Genomic DNA, 16,892 nt, shown 5'->3' with positions numbered 1-16,892 from the left:
GAAACATTTGTGAGGTTCGTAGTTCAGAGGCATAGGCTCGGTAAAAGACTGAGACCTCATCATAGGACTGATGAACACTTACTATCTCCTCACCACATTCTAAAGAACTATTTACACCACCTCCTTTTATGTGTTACATCATGTCTATCAAGAAAAAGTTACAAGGCATACCAAAAGGCAAAAACACATATTGAAGAAGCAGACATGGCATGGTTGGGAATTTTAAATAGCTATGATTGATATGCTAAGTGTTCTAGTAAATAAAGTAGACAATATACAAGAACATAAGAAGAGAGATGGAAATCTTAAGAAAGAACCAAAAAGAAATGCTAGAGAGAAAAAAAAAAAAAAAACAGTGTAATGAAACGGAAGAATGTTTGATGGGCTTATTAGTAGATTGGACATGGATGAGGAAACAATTTTTGAGCTAGAGGATACATCAGCAGAATTCTGAAAAACTGAAAAACAAGAACAAAGACTGAGAAAATAGAACAGAATATCCAAGGACGGTGAGATGTTTATATGATTTCAACTATATGACATTTTGGAAAAAGCAAAACTATGGAGACAATAAATAAATCAGTGGTTCTTGGGATAGGGGAGGGGTGCTAGGGAGAGTTAGGGAGAGACAAACAGGCAGATCATGGAGGATTTTTAGGACAGTCTAAACACTCTGAATGATATTATAATGATTAGTATAGTACTTTGGTATACTTTCATATACTTCAGTAATTATGTCATTGTACTTTTGTCCAAATCCATGGAATATGAAAGAGCAACAGTGAATCCTAAGGTAAATTATTGACTTTGAGAGATTTTGATGTAATGATGTAGATTCATCCCTTGGTTTAAAAAAAATCCTATGAGTGATATTGATAACAGTGGAAAATTATGCATGTGTGGGTACAAGGGATATATGAGAAATCTCTCTTTCCCTCTCACTTTTGTTGTAAGCCTAAGCTCCAAACAGAAAACAGTAAATAAAGTCTTTTTAAAAATTCATAGAGGAAATAAGACTCAAGTTAGCTCTTAAAAAATAATAAGAGTTATAAAATAATAGAGAAAATAGAGAAAGAATTCTAGGTCTACTTCCACTTGGAAAATCTCCTCCAATTTTTATTCATTGCACAAAGGCAATGTCTAAATTAAACAAAAATAAGAAAAAATAATCTGTGACATAGAGGGAAGCCTTGGGATGCAACAGAAACCTGGAAGAGTTAGTATGTTGAGATATAAAAGGGAGATCAGGGCCCAATTGTAGTGAGCCTTTAAGGCAAATCTTGTTATGAGTGTGACAGTATTATTTGGGGAACTCAATCTTGCAGCCATGTGGAGTGATTTCAATATCTGAAGTTTTGAGTATTAGGTTGATGAGACCCTGGACTCAATTGATTGCTGTGACAATTGAAAATGTGAGATATATTCATTAATCATTGTAAAAATTATTTAATAGAACTTAGTGACTAACTGAATATAGAGGTTGTGTGTCAAGTAGACAAACAGACTCAAGATGTCAGATCTGGTGTCCTATATGTGACAGACATAAAGGAAGGAGAGCCAGTTGTGGCTAAAGATGTCTAGTGACAGATTTCTTGAATTTGTCAATTTTTCAGAAAGACTTTCTTCCTGAATGGAAATGTGCTTTGCACCCCTCCTAAGGTACACCATCAGAACTCAGTCAAATGTCAGCTAGGTGAGTAGCCAGGGAATGGAAGTGTTAGTGAAGCATTTATCAGGATAACTTTAATTTGCAAAGACCAGGTGACTGTTGCATTTATTTCGAACTCTGTAGTTAGGTTCAGCAAATAAGAAGTTAAGCTCATCAAATGATTGGTTGTACTTAAGCCTTTGGGGACAATAACCTAGTTGTCTTTCTAAGAGATGTAGCTTAGCTTAACTTTTTGTTTGCTGAATTTAATTATAATACATTTACAATCAAGATGGGGAGCTGTATTTGCATTTCAGGAACTAATTTTTGTAAAAGCATTTCTGGTGACAAAATTCACAGGTAACTCTACTCTGGAAAATCCCATTTTGGTTTTCCTTCTTATCAGCTAAAGGATGATCAGATGTCAAGAGAGTGTGACTCAGTTGGGCATTTCTTGTTCTGTTTCAGTGAGGCAGTTGACAGAACATCTGTTTTATTACTTCCCATGAAGTAGGATATAAGGAAAGTGTGAGCACTCATGGGGTCAGCAATCCAGTGTCCTTCCTAAGGAAGCAGAGGGGACAAGTTAACTAAAGGGTGCTGCAAATAAAGAGGAATACGGTAAAAGGAAAGTTGTGTTGTTTACAAAATGATGGCCCATGTTAATAACTTGGAAGAAAAGAAGGGCAAGCAATAAATAAAATATTTGGACAAGGTGGATTTTGGTGACCTGAGAGGAAGTCAGAAGTGCAGAAATACACTAATAAGTAAAGTGAAAGTCACTCAGTCATGTTCAGCTCTTTAGTCCATGGAATTCTCCAGGCCAGAATACTGGAGTGGGTTCAGTTCAGTTCAGTTCAGTTCAGTCACTCAGTCGTGTCTGACTCTTTGCAACCCCATGGACCACAGCACGCCAGGCCTCCCTGTCCATCACCAACTCCCGGAGTTTATCCAAACTCATATCCCTTGAGTCGGTGATGCCATCCAACCATCTCATCCTCTGTTATCCCCTTCTCCTCCTACCTTCAATCTTCCCCAGCATCAGGGTCTTTTCAAATGAGTCAGCTGCTGGAGTGGGTAGCCTTTCCCTTCTCCAGAGGATCTTCCTGACCCAAAAATCGAACCTTAGTCTCCTGCATTGCAGGTGGATTCTTTACCAACTGAGCTATCAGGGAAGCAAAGCATGTGTTAAATGGATGTCACTGTGCTTTTCAAATTGCTTAGAATTTTAATCTTTTGAGTGGGAGAGCTTCACCTTAAAAAACGCTGACACCTCTGTTCAAGATTTATAAGGCACCTTTTGCCTCTGTATCTTTGTGTTTATGCACAATGTGTCTTTTTAATTGAGTGATTCTCACTGCCCCAGTGAAGTAAGGGGACACTTCTGTTTTACTGATGAGGGCACTGAGTCACAGAAAGGTTAACTGACTTGCTCAGGTCATGCATCAGTAGCTCGCAGAACTTAAGCTCGGAACATTCTAAAGACAAGAACTCATAACAAAGTGTAGCTTTATAGATAATTAAGCCACATTAATGCCTTCTATTTTTTTTTTATTATAGAAGTCATACTATATCTGTAGCTAACTGAAGAGCAAACTTTGAACCAAATTGTCACAAAATGTTCTCCAACAAAAATAGATCTGGTATTAATGATATTTAATTGTTTAACCATGCCATGTGTATAATCATGTTATGTGTATTGGCACCCTCCCTCAGGATGCATGTAAGAAAACAAAACAAACAAACAATAAACATGCATCCTCCTGGCATAAATACTTCTAAAAAGATGGTCTAATGAATTGGTCAGTAAGCTGCTCAGCACGGATTCAACAACTTTTCTTAGACTACATTTGGACTATTCTGTTCAGATAAAGGCCCTAAATTTAAGGATATATTTGATTGGCTTAGACTGTGTCTAAAATAAACAATTGGGAGAGTATGTTTCCAGAAAACCGTGTCTCAACAGTAACAACTTAAAGAAGTGGGTGTGTTGACCCTGGTGAGGAGAGGACTAAATGAAAACATGATAATTGTTTTCAGATATTTGAAGGGCTCTCATAGAAAAAGGAGTGGCTTAGTTTTGAGTTGTTCCAGAAGACAAAATTAGGCAGAAGTTAAAAGGAGAAAGATTTTGGCCTAAAATAAAAATTTTGTTAACAATTAGAGCATTCTAACAATATAATGGGGTGCCTTGTTAGATGGGGAAAATAGACAGGAACTCTTAATTGAACACCTTGTATTCTCCAGGCACTGAGCCATTGGTACCACCAAGCGGCAAAAAAGAAAAGATTAAAGAGCCTGACATATTGTAGGCAACCAGTGAATGTTTAATTCTCTTATCTTCCCTAAATATTTCTCACTTTATATTCATGATAATCCAATGACGTCATTATTGTCAACATTTTGCAAAGGACGTGCTTAGTCACTCGGTCATATCCAACTCTTTGCAACACTTTGGGCTGTAGCCCACCAGGCTCCTCTGTCAATGGGATTTTTCAAGCAAGAATACTGGAGTGTGTTGCCATTCTCCAGAGGATCTTCCTGAGCCAGAGATTGAACCCATGTCGTCTGTGTCTGCTGCATTGTAGGCGGATTCTTTACCTGCTGAACCGTCAGGGCAGTCAGGCAAAGTTAAACAGCAAAAAGGCGGTGTGGAGGGTGGGGGTGAAGCTCAGACCGGATTCCAAATCTGTCTCCAAATCTCACTTTCATTCAACTGTACAATGCTGTCTTCATCATAACATTCTGCTCTTTGCCTGGAGAATACTCGGTCAAGAATTATCAGGAAGGGAGGAACAGGGTTTTGTGCATTTGGTAGAAAGTTGGTAGGAAAAAACACAGTCTTTTTCTTTTTGAATTTACTTGGAGATCAGTGCTGCTTCCCCTTGAAGATACTCTGTGCTGTTCAGTTATGCTTTGCCTTCTCAATCCACAGGTATTAACATTTCTAACCTTCCAGTGATAGATTTAGCACAGGTGTTTGGGTGTAGCTGATGTGGTTCTGGAATCATAGCCTTATCCAAAATCTTCTTCTGATGTCCCTTTATAACTTTTAAAATTTTTACTTAGGTTCTATCCAATAGGGATTTGAAGAGTATAGTGGTATGGTGTAGGGAGTACTATCATGACCTCTGAGCACACTACTTACCTTTCTTTAAAACTTTATTCCTTTGGTCTTAAATGCTTTTCACTTCTCAGAGTCTTTATTAAAATCCTAAGACGCTTAGGTGGTTTGTCTTGGGAGGGTTTAAACTTACTAACTACCATAGCAGCTATTAGATTTCATTTTGACTGGAGTTAGTTGACATTTCATGGATCTTTCTTGACTAACAGAGTCGCTCGATGATTAATGTCTGCATCTAGTCCCTAAATTGCTTTCAGGTACCCTCCAAATAAGTCGCATGTCACTCTTGCTCTTGCTGTGCCTTTATTTTTCCCTGCTTAAAACATGTATTCATGACTCATTTCTGCCGCAGTGCTTGTTTCAAGTAGTTAATGGAAAAACAGAAAACCTAGGTTCTAAACTCTCTAATGGTGGGATCTAGTGCAAATTAAACTCTCTGAGTTGCCTATTTCTCTTTTGTAAAATGAAAAAACTAGATTAAGACAGTATTTTACAGCTTTAGTCACTGTTAAAATGCCTTCATAATTTTTGCCTTACCCACCTGAAATTGTACTCTTATTTTCTTATGAATTTTTATTGAATCTTTTTTATAAATAAATAAATATATTTTAAAAGCAAGTTAATATTACTACTGAAAATGAAACTCCATTATCTTCCGCAAAAACATAAAATAATAAAACATTAATGCAAAGGAAAAAAAAAAAAAAAACATGAATGCCACCAGACTCAGAGCCTGAAGATTTCTTTTTCTCTCCTTTAGGAAAAGACAATAGCCAAGAGTTAGAGATTTGTTAAAGATACAGAGATGCCATGCTGGGACTTTCTCATTGATGTGATCAGAGAGAAGAACTTTCACACAGTGTGATTCAGTGTTATTTAGTGCACTCTAGGTACCTGAAATTATCTTGTTTACCACCCTTTGGGAAACATTGAACGCAAATGTAGATGGTCTTTAAACTTAGAGAGAGCATGATCTGACAAACTAATATGTAATGAGGCTCCAAAAAGTGGAAGCTCAGTGGATTTTTTTATATTAGATTTTCCCCATGAACTTTTAAGTTTTAGGAGATTCTATTGACGGAGATATTTTGGGGCCAGTGACATTACCAGAAGTCATCTAAATCTTATTTCTTAGGGAATTTTCTAATGGGATACTCTAGTCCCAAGTTATTTTGAGAAATGCTGTATTTTTAAAAGACAAAGAATTTTGGTGTCTGATAAATCCTACTTTTTTGACCTTGAACAGATCTCTAAACCTTTTTTAGACTCAGTTTCCTCTTTGCAATAAGAATGTCATCATCCACAGAGGGAGACAAATGCAAAGTTAAAGTAGAGATAATCTATCATAATGCCCTGTCTTTTAACAGAAGTTTAAAAATACAATTCCTTACCCAAGTTTGGAGTCAAAATAATCTAGCAAAGTACATGATTTCTGCTTTTTAAATATCATGCATGAAAGTGAAAGTCACTCAGTTGTGTCCAACTCTTTGCGACCCCATGGGTACAGTCCATGGAATTCTCCAAGCCAGGATACTGGAATGGGTAGCCTTTCCCTTCTCCAGGGGATCTACCAAACCCAGGTATCAAACCCAGATCTCCCACTTTGCAGGCAGATTCTTTACCAGCTGAGCCACAAGGGAAGCCCTTTTGAATATCATAGAGAATGTCAAACTGCTTTAGTGTGGCCTTAGATAAGTGTTATAATGTTGTGGTTAAGTTCATGGACTCCATAGTCGATAGCATGGTTTGAATCCACATTTATGGGCCTAGTGAACTTGGACAAAATATTTAACTTCATCTGAAAAATGAAATTTAATAGTACCTACCTTTTGAATTGTAATGAGTTTTAAATGAATTACTACAAGCAAAGTATTAAGTGCTTAATTGACCTATGTTGAACAGTCCATAACTGTTAAATGATTAAGAACTAATGATGTTTTAAGAAGTGAAATAATTTTTAGAGAAACATTAAAATATCATATTAAAAAGCAAAGCAAAAAAAAAAATCCTAAAGCAAACTCTTTACTGAGAGCATTACATATCAATCTTTGATACACAGGCATAGAATATAAAGAAAGTTAGTGTTCATATGTTTTCAATTGATATTTTCACTAAGATTTAGTAAAACATTGATTCACCATTCTCTTAAGCTCTATGCATGCACTTATATAAGACAAGTCAATTGCTTAATAAAATACATTTATCTTTTGGATTGTAGAAAATAGAATACTGATATGTTGAATATTTTGTTTACATTTAGTTATATTTTTAACTAAAACTGTTGTTCTCTAAATGAAATTTATATTCAGAATGCCTCATGTATTCCTATTCTCTTTACATATTATATTATAAATGTTTATAAACTTCTAACAAAAAATTGGGTAAATTATTTGACAAATTCTCATTTATTATGCTATTTTGTAAAGAGTTCCAGAATATGGATTGTTGATGGGTAACTTTCAGCATACCCTTGGCTTATTTAATTTTTTTCTGAAACTTTTAAATCAGAATAGCCAAAAATAATAGTCAGAACTCAGTTTTATTTGTAATTCAAGTCTCCAACTCTCTTGTTCAATAAGCACATTAAAAAAAATTGTCATTAAAGAAAAGATGAAAGGACTGATAGAAGAAGTGAGAGGGGAAAAAAGGGATGAAAAGGAAGAAGGAGGGGGAAACAAAGGAGAAAAAGAAGGATAGACACGGGATGGGATGCGGACAAGAGAGGCCGGCTGGTCCACAGAGACCCCTCCATGATCAGTGGTGCCTTTTTGTCTAGTTTTTATTTGTATTAGAATGAAGAAGGAAATGGCGACCCACTGCAGCAGTCTTGCCTGGAGATGGACAGAGGAGCCTGGGTGGGCTACAGTCCATTTTTGTCTACTTTATTTGTATTAAAGTTTTCTAAATAAGATTTCCTTGAAAAGGGAGTCTCTGGAGTTAAAGTTTGCAAGCTTCTAAGGTCTTTATCAGCAACTCACAGTTGTTGTTTTTGTTGCCTGAACATCTGGATAGTGGTGGGAAAACTCTTCACTAGCAATTCCCTACAGCATCCACCAGTGTCAAGGGAGATAGGTCTGCACAGGTCTCAGCTCTCCACCTTGGTGGACAATTAGAACTTGGGGACATTGTCAGCTTCGCTGGTCTTCAGCAAAAAGTGGTGAAGACATGTAAAAACTCTGTTTCTTTGAAAACTCCAACAGTTACAGAACAAATTGCCCACATATCAAGTTACCTTGGGTCTTTTCTTCCTGGAGAGCAACCTGATAAGGAGAGAAAAGATGAAAAGAGTAGGTGTCAGCATCTTAATTTTCCTTTAGCAAAGCAGGGTTACATAATTATGTGGGTTGATGGTCAGACAGACTCTTAAGAATCAGTCTTTCCTTTTGATTAACATTAGTAGCTTAATATTTTATACTAGTAAAATATGACACTATGACTGTGTCTTACTTTCTGTTTCCCAGCCTTATGAGTATCAAAGAATAACAAGGAATAAAGCATATATTCACCCCTAATTTAAACATACTTAATCAATTAAAATTGCCAAGGCTTGTGGCAGAGCATATGTTTCATCCATTATGATTCTGTTGTCTTTTACAGATGAAAATGTAAATCAAAATTTGCATCAGACAGAAGCAATATCAATCAACAAAGTCAAGATTATTCTTTACTGTTTTCTTAGTTTATTAAAAGAAATATAAAATGTTCCTTTTCAACCTCATCTCAAACATAGATCATCATGGATCTGCAGTGCTAAATATTTATTCTCTACATATGTTTCTATCAGTTCAATTAAGTCATTCAGTTGTGTCCAACTCTTTGTGACGCCATGGACTGCAGCATACCAGGCTTCCTTGTCCATCACCAACTCCCAGAGCTTACTCAAACTCATATCCATTGAGTCGGTGATGCCATCCAACCATCTCATCCTCTGCCATCCCCTTCTCCTCCCACCTTCAATCTTTCCCAGCATCAGTGTCTTTCCAAATAAGTCAGTTCTTTGCATTAGGTGGCCAAAATTTTGGAGTTTCAGCTTCAGTGTCAGTCCTTTCAATAAATATTCAGGACTGAATATTCCTAAATATTCCTTTAGGATTGACTGGTTGGATCTCCTTGCAGTCCAAGGGACTCTCAAGAGTCTTCTCCAACACCACAGTTCAAAAGCATCAATTCTTCAGTGCTCAGCTTTCTTTATAGTCCAACTCTTACATCCATACATGACTACTGGAAAAACCATAGCTTTGACTAGACAGACCTTTGTCAGCAACGTAATGTCTCTGCTTTCTAATATGCTGTCTAGGTTGGCCATAGCTTTTTTTTCAAGGAGCAAGTGTCTTTTAATTTCATGGCTGCAGTCACCATCTGCAGTGATTATGGAGCCCCCCAAAATAAAGTCTCTCATTGTTTCCATTGTTTCCCTATCTATTTGCCATGAAGTGATAGGACCAGAGGCCATGATCTTAGTTTTCTGAATGTTGAGTTGTAAGCCAACTTTTTCACTTTCCTCTTTCACTTTCATCAAAAGGCTGTTTAGTTCTTCTTTGCTATATTCATGTATTATATTTTTATAACAGAAATGGGGAAATTCAGGTGAATTGTGATGTACAATCATTTATTACTTGAACACATATACAGCAGTGCTGGTAAATTGTATTGCTTATTTTCAAGGTAAGTACAAAACATATCACATGGACACATACTCCAAATTAGGTTGGCTTTAAACAATACATCCTGTTACGTGCCAGACCTTGTGTTAGGTGCTAAGAATATCAAGATGAACAGGATAGGTTCTTTGAACTTGAGAGCTCACAATACAAGGAAGAAAACAGAAATCAATCAAATTGTGATAATGTGATATGATACTAGCTATATAGAGGTATGAAGAGAATACCTGGGAAGCATGAAATAGGTCTAGGACAGATCCACAAATCTGAATGTGGTTAATAAAGGATGGTGTAGTCCTGTCTATTGCATTTCTGGTTCAAAGGAAATCACTTTTTAACTGTTTTTGAATGACTAAGAACCCCTCAGTGCTACAAAATGAACCATGATTTGCCTTTACAAAATTATCCAGCCCTTTGTTGTGTTGTACAGAGAAAGCAACATGTACTCTTTCAAAATATAAAATTTATGCACAAATGAGACTGAATCTATAATAGTTCATAAGTGTTTAACTTTTGGAAATTTTCCCTTTTAAATCATGTGATTAATATTTTCAAATGTAAATATCTTTCTAACTTAAGAAATAGAAGGGGTTCATTGTTAAAAAAAAAAGAACATCAACTTGTGTAACATAGGAAAAGCAGTCTTCCTTCCTCTATGTAACAACCACTCTCTTTCTTATATAACTCAGAAATACCTTTCAAATTTACTGTATATTCACTTAGAATTATTTTTTATCTTTTTATTAGAGAAAAGCCTATTGGTCAGAATCCAGAAATAACAGAATGTTAAAATATGCACAGGATTTTGAAGACTTGTTAAAAAAGAATATAGAATATTTCATTAATAATTTTGTGTCATTTTCATATTTAAAAGACAATTTTGATATATTGTATTAAAAGTATATACATTATTAAAATTTAATTGTACCTGTTTCTTTTTACTTCTTTAAATGTAGACAGGAGAAAATTTTAAATTACATATGCAGTTTGCAGTTTTGACTCACATTACATACATTGGACAATGTGGGTCTGGAAGGAGAAAAAATTTTTCTCAATATGAGTGCCTTTTCAGCTTATCTAAAAGTGAAGAATAGAGTAATGAATTTCTGAGGCAAAAGTAACAGAATGTGTTAAGCCTGAAGGCAGGAAGAAAGCTAGGCTATTTCAAATAACTAAAAGGAACTGAATTTTCAGTGTGGCTAAATTTTCTGAAAGAAAAGGAAGACTGGCAAGTTCTATATATCATATTGAAATAAATGAGTGGATGGATGGATGAATAGGGTGGTGGATGGACGAACTGATAGAGACAGAGGGACAGATATAATATTGCTGTGTGAAGTATAGAAATAGAAGCAAAAGTTAAAGTGGCGATACTGATTAATTGCAGAAGTCTAAATAAGAGACAATAGTGGCTTGGATAATGGAAAATATTATCACTTGAAAGGAGAGAACAGATTTGAATCATGGTTGGGATATAGAATTAATAGTATTTGCTATTGAATGTTCATATTAAGGATGAAAAAATAGAAGTTTTATTGACACTGAGCTGAAATTGATGGCAGAGATAGTTCAATTTAGGAAATGTTATATTATACCAGTGGAGCTTTCAAATTGAGATGTATGAAATTGGCTTTTTGTATTATTATTTATGATATTTAAATCTTGTCCATATAATACCTAATGGTATACCCTTCTGCACATGGTTAGTAAATGTTTATTAATTGTCCAGTTAAGCACATGATATTTTAGAATAAACATATATGACATAAGAGAAAGAAGAAAAATTTTTCTTTGAAAAATAATCCCTGTAAATGAAAACGACCAAAGAAAGTATCAATATTGTTTTTAAGCTATCAACACCTTATAGTTACAGAAATAAAATAGATAAAATGGCCAAATGTTAGTTCAGTTTAATGAACTCCAAAATGGCTTAATTTTAGAAGCAAATTGATTGGATTATTAATCAGCACAAGTAACAAATTCAAAAATCATTAAAAAATGAATTATCAGAAAGTAAAGCAGAGATAGATAAAATAAGAAATTAAGAAAATGGCCAGTGGTAAAGTAAATATGTATTTTTAGAGGAAGATAGAATTCATGGCTCTAGATAATCTAACTTGATCTTTTCCTATTTTCAGAATCTACTCTGTTTTCTTTAAGAAGGCAAGAAATAAGTTTAAGTTCAGAGTGCGGATTTCTATGTATGGAACTAATTTGAGAAGGAAATTATCATAACCTGAAAAAATTACAGGGGCACTTTGGCCACCTCATGTGAAGAGTTGACTCATTGGAAAAGACTCTGATGCTGGGAGGGATTGGGGGCAGGAGGAGAAGGGGACGACAGAGGATGAGATGGCTGGATGGCATCACTGACTCCATGGACGTGAGTCTGAGTAAACTCCAGGAGTTGGTGATGGACAGGCAGGCCTGGCATGCTGCGATTCATGGGGTCATAAAGAGTCAGACATGACTGAGCGACTGAACTGAACTGAATACTATGAGAAAACAGAAATTTGTGCCTCAGAAAAGGTATGGGGATGGGAACCATGTAAGTTGTGGAGGGATAAAGGAATCAAGATAAGGGTAAGCTTCTAGGAGGAGAGGAAGCACTCCATCTGTCTTTTAGTGATTCTTGCAAATGTATGTATGAAAACCTATCTAAGAATGATTTTCAAGGGAATGAATGAATAGAAAGATATATGAGAAGTGATCAGTGTTTAAGGGGTCTGTTATGAGCTGATTCCGATTTAAAGAAACTTCATTTCCCATATATTATTTTCAGTTCCAAATGACAAGAGTATTTTTAACTTTATTTTTAATTTAAATTTGTATAGCTTTGGGATCATTACAGTGTTGTTTCCCTAGTTATAGATTGGTTATATGTTGTGGTATACATATTTCATTGATTACTTCATATAGCCAAATATTTTGTTCCTCAAGAAACTTGGAAATATTGAACCCCAAAACAAAAGAAGTAGAAGAAGAATACTTTATAGTAAAGAATGTTTTGTCTTTTTTATTTTAAAAACAATTTGAATATAAAATTATGGTTTTATCTTGATCCAAAAGCATAACACATTTCAGAATATCATGTGCAAGTTTATTCTTAAATTGACTCATTCAGTAATTGTACTCTGAGTGCCCAATATGTGTCACACAGTGGAATGTACTTAAAATAAATATTTTATACATTGCATATGTGTTTATTAATGTCATTAGTGCAAGCTCATAACTTAGCTTTCCATATTTAAGTTTCATATGTGAAAAATGCTGATTTCCTTTTCAGATTCACTGAACAAGGCCTGGTCCCTTGGCTCTATCCAAATCTAGATAAACAAATAGTCATTAAAATTTGACTAATCCATACTTCCCATACACAACAACACTAAACTATCAGCAGTTTTTGAAATAAGATGATTAGCAATGCAAATTTATCTTCTTACCTGTAGCTCACAATAAGCAGAATAAACAGAAATATAAATCTCAGGAGAGTAGCAGCCCTCAGAATTTTGCTTTAATGATCCTAAGGACTCTGGACCTAGTTACTTAAATGCTTTAAGGGTCTTTTGCATTTGATCAGGATTGTGTGTGTGTGTGTGTGTGTGTGTGTGTGTGTGTAAAACCTTCCCCATATCCACTCAAGCAGAAGGATCACTTTCTGTTTGCTTTCTCACTGGTCCCAGTATCCAGTTTTGTTTTTTTTTTCCTATTTATCATACTATATTGCATATGTGTATTTACTTGGCCATTCCCTTGAGGTTCAGGATGGTGATCTATGACATATATTTGTGTATCCTGCACCTAAGAATCATTCCTGGTACATAATGGGTGTTTGAGGTTGGTAAAATTGGTTTATTCTAATTCTGTAAAACAAACAAACAAATAAAACATTCCTATAAACATATGAGCAAAGCTGTAAGAATGTAAACCATTAGTGAGAATGACAGAATTAAGACTGAATCATCCCACCAATTTATAAAACCAATGACAGTAATATTTTCCCATATCAGATACAGTGATAAGGGAGAATAACTTGGCTTCAAAATTTATAGCAGCATTGTGGGCTCAGTACTAAGGATGAAAAACTTTTAGTTCTTTCCCCTCATCCACTCTTACTTTACCCTCCACTTTTAGGTGCTGTTTTCTTTTGCAGTAAATGCTGATATAATTGAGGCTAAGATAAGGTCCATTGATGTAACAAACCATTAGCTGAAAACAGTCATCCTACCATTGATCTTTTGCAGGCTTTCTTTTTATCCTGGGGCTTAAAAAAAAAAAGGAAGAAAGAGGAAAAACAGAGAAAGAAAAACAAAAACACCAAACACAGTATTCTAACACTTAATACTTAGTAATAACTGTAAAACTATTGATATGATTCCCTTGCCAGCAGTTCACTTTAATATGGAATTGATCATCCATTCTCAACCGAACAGCTGTTTTAAAGCTACAGCATATCTAGCATTCACCTTCTCACCTGAATGCCTGCATTTGATAGAGGTGGTTATCTGTGTGATCAGTGTTATCTTCAAAATGGAATTAGCAGGCTTCAGATATCTCAATAACTATACATAGCCCTTCTAATCCTCACTAGCACCTAAACTGATAACTTTATGACAAAATACACACACACACACACACACACACACACACATAAATAAATGAAAGGAGGGGAAGATTTAAAGACCGTAATTACATAAGGTCATCTTGCAGGACAAGAAATCCTAAATAAAGCTAAATACAGTTGACTTCTGAAATGAACCAGTAGAGCCAAATTAAAGCTCTCAAATAAGGTAGCACTTATAAGAAAACAAGGCCAATGTGTTTTTATACCTCTGGAGAAATGATTATTTCCTATTTGTGCCATGTGGAGAAATGACATTCCTATTCCTCACATGTGGATTAGAAATGTGTCCTTGTGTCCTGTTACCAAGGCCATCAAAGTAAAGCTATAGCAAGGCATGTATGGACAGTTGTAGTTCAAAAGGACATTGATCACTGCACTGTAGCTATTGCAAATAGAGGATAATTGCTGTTTTACTACTGCAGAGGTCTTGGTGGATACTTTTTTTTAAGTAATTTTTATTTATTTATTTAATTTTTGTCTGTACTGGCTCCCCATTGCTGCATGGGCTTTTCTCTAATTGTGAAGAGCCAGGGCTACTCTCTAGATGCGGAGCACAGGCTCTAGAGTGTGGGCTCAGTAGTTGTGGCAGAGCACAGGCTTCATTGCTCTGCGGCTTGTGGGATCTTCCTGGACCAGGGATCCAACCTGTGTCTCCTGAATTGACCGGAGGATTCTTTACCACTGAACTTAGAAGCCTGATAGACACTTTTTTATTTTTTTACAAATTTTCTGTAACTAGAGCACACGTGTCACTATTTAAAGTACACACTGTATTCTTATATCTCAAGAGAAATTTCATGATTTAGAATTTCTTTGAGCAGTAGCCCCTTCATATACATAGCCAAATGGTTTAAGTATGAGCAAGCAGTTACATATGCGGTAGGTAGTTAAAAAATGCACATTTGAACCACTTAACAGAATACCAGTCTTCTAAGACTGTGCTTTATTTAAATTTAAAAACAATTTTTCATATAAAAGTGCTAACATCCATTCTATTTTATTGAATATTCGTTAAATGTTTTTGCTGCTAAGTTGCTTCAGTCGTGTCCGACTCTGTGTGACCCCATGGATGGCAGCCCACTGGGGTTACCCCCGTCCCTGGGATTCTCCAGGCAAGAACACTGGAGTGGGTTGCCATTTCCTTCTCCAATGCATGAAAGTGAAAAGTGAAAGTGAAGTCCCTGAGTCGTGTCCGACTCTTAGTGACCCCATGGACTGCAGCCTGCCAGGCTCCTCTGTCCATGGAATTTTCCAGGCAAGAGTACTGGAGTGGGTTGCCATTGCCTTCTCCGGTAAATGTTTCTGCACATGACATTATAAAACAGCATTTTACAATATCCCCAAGAGTCTGGAAAGGAAAATGGAATTTTACTTTTTCTAAATACCCCCAAGGGCCTGACAGTTCTTTAAAAACCAATGCCCTACTTCCAATTACCTGGTAAAAAAATCCACTCTCATCAATGTGGAGGTTTCCTTTCATCAATGTCTATCAAAGACTGAACTGCCAAAGTCTAAGCCTGAATTGCATATTTTTCTATTCCAGTATATTGACAAACCCTGCAGAGACACTGAGCTTCCCATTGGTGTCTCTTAAAGAAACTAGAGGATAAATACACGTGTGTGCATGCTAAGTTGCTTAAATTATGTACGACTCTGTAAGACCCTAAGGATTGTAGTCTGAGAGACTCCTCTGTCCATGGGATTTTCCAAGCAAGATCCTCCAGGGGATCTTCTTGACCCATGCATTCAATCCTCAGCTCTTCTGTCTCCTACACTGACAGGCAGGTTCTTTACCACTAGCTACATGTGGGAAACCTGGCCTTACTGCCTTTCCCCACACAACTGTCCATATCCAAAGTCTTTCTTTTTTAACAGGCAGAACAGTCAGTATGATGGATCTGACCTCATTGATTCAATTTAAGGTTCACTTTCTCACAGAAATAGTGCATGCCTTGTTAAATTTAAGTGGCATTGTTTTCCTGTTCTCCTTCTGCAGCATTCTGTGTGTACTTTTAAAACAGTAATTAAATTATGACTATGGGTTTTTCTCCTCGTCTTTATATCCCAACTCCAGTCTCTAAATTTTCTTGGGGGAATGTTTGTCTTTCATCATTGTATTCCCCGTGCTTAGCACATGCCTTAATAGTAGGTATTAAATAAACATTCTAAATTATTACTTCAGCAAGCTGTGTCTAAATGGGATACAAAGATCAACCATAATAACTTCTTGTGTATCAGCTTATATTTTCCCCTTAAACATTAACTTAATAGATAGAGGAGCAAGTAGATACGAGACATAATATTAATGGAGAATTGGGAATAGTCAGTGTTGGAGAGAGATAGGCAAAATGGTAGATTGTTTTGAAGAGCAAAATATTCAAGATTCTAGCTAAATATAATCCTGCAAATAGCCATTGTTTGACTCTCCAATTTACCTAAGCATCTTCATTCCACATTTTCTCATCATTCTTTGGCCTGTTAGTTGCCCCAGTTTTCCAAGGGCTAAGCAGATAATTCAAGCCAGAGATTTATTTTGCGTAATGCTGAAATTATGAGCAGGCAACGAAGCAATAATAAAATATTAAAGTGAAAAGGTCACTGTATTTTAGAGAACAAATGAAATGTGTACTAGGTATGTTTCAAGGGCTTACTCATTGAAATAAACTGTAAGTAATCCAAAACCTAACGTAATCAACCACTTTCGCTTTTCTTTGAAGAACAAAATAGTCCTTTAAGCTTTGTTTTCATCACTGAAATGAGAACAACAGATCTTCCTAATAAGTAGCAGAGAAAAATAGTTAACATTTTCACCAAATTCTCTGAGGATGTCCTGTA

At 35.8% G+C, this 16,892-nt stretch overlaps 1 protein-coding gene across 6 annotated transcripts in view; it reads left to right on the top strand.

Annotated features, from left to right (window-relative positions):
- Positions 1-16,892, top strand: part of ERBB4 (erb-b2 receptor tyrosine kinase 4) — a 1,290,018-nt gene that overhangs the window by 509,087 nt on the left and 764,039 nt on the right. The gene's annotated exons all lie outside the window — the stretch shown is intronic.

The sequence above is a fragment of the Bos taurus genome, chromosome 2, assembly GCF_002263795.3.
Source record: "Bos taurus isolate L1 Dominette 01449 registration number 42190680 breed Hereford chromosome 2, ARS-UCD2.0, whole genome shotgun sequence".
Lineage (NCBI taxonomy): Eukaryota > Metazoa > Chordata > Mammalia > Artiodactyla > Bovidae > Bos > Bos taurus.
The sequence above is the reverse complement of the archived record's forward strand: the minus strand, read 5'-3'. Positions and strand labels throughout refer to the sequence as shown.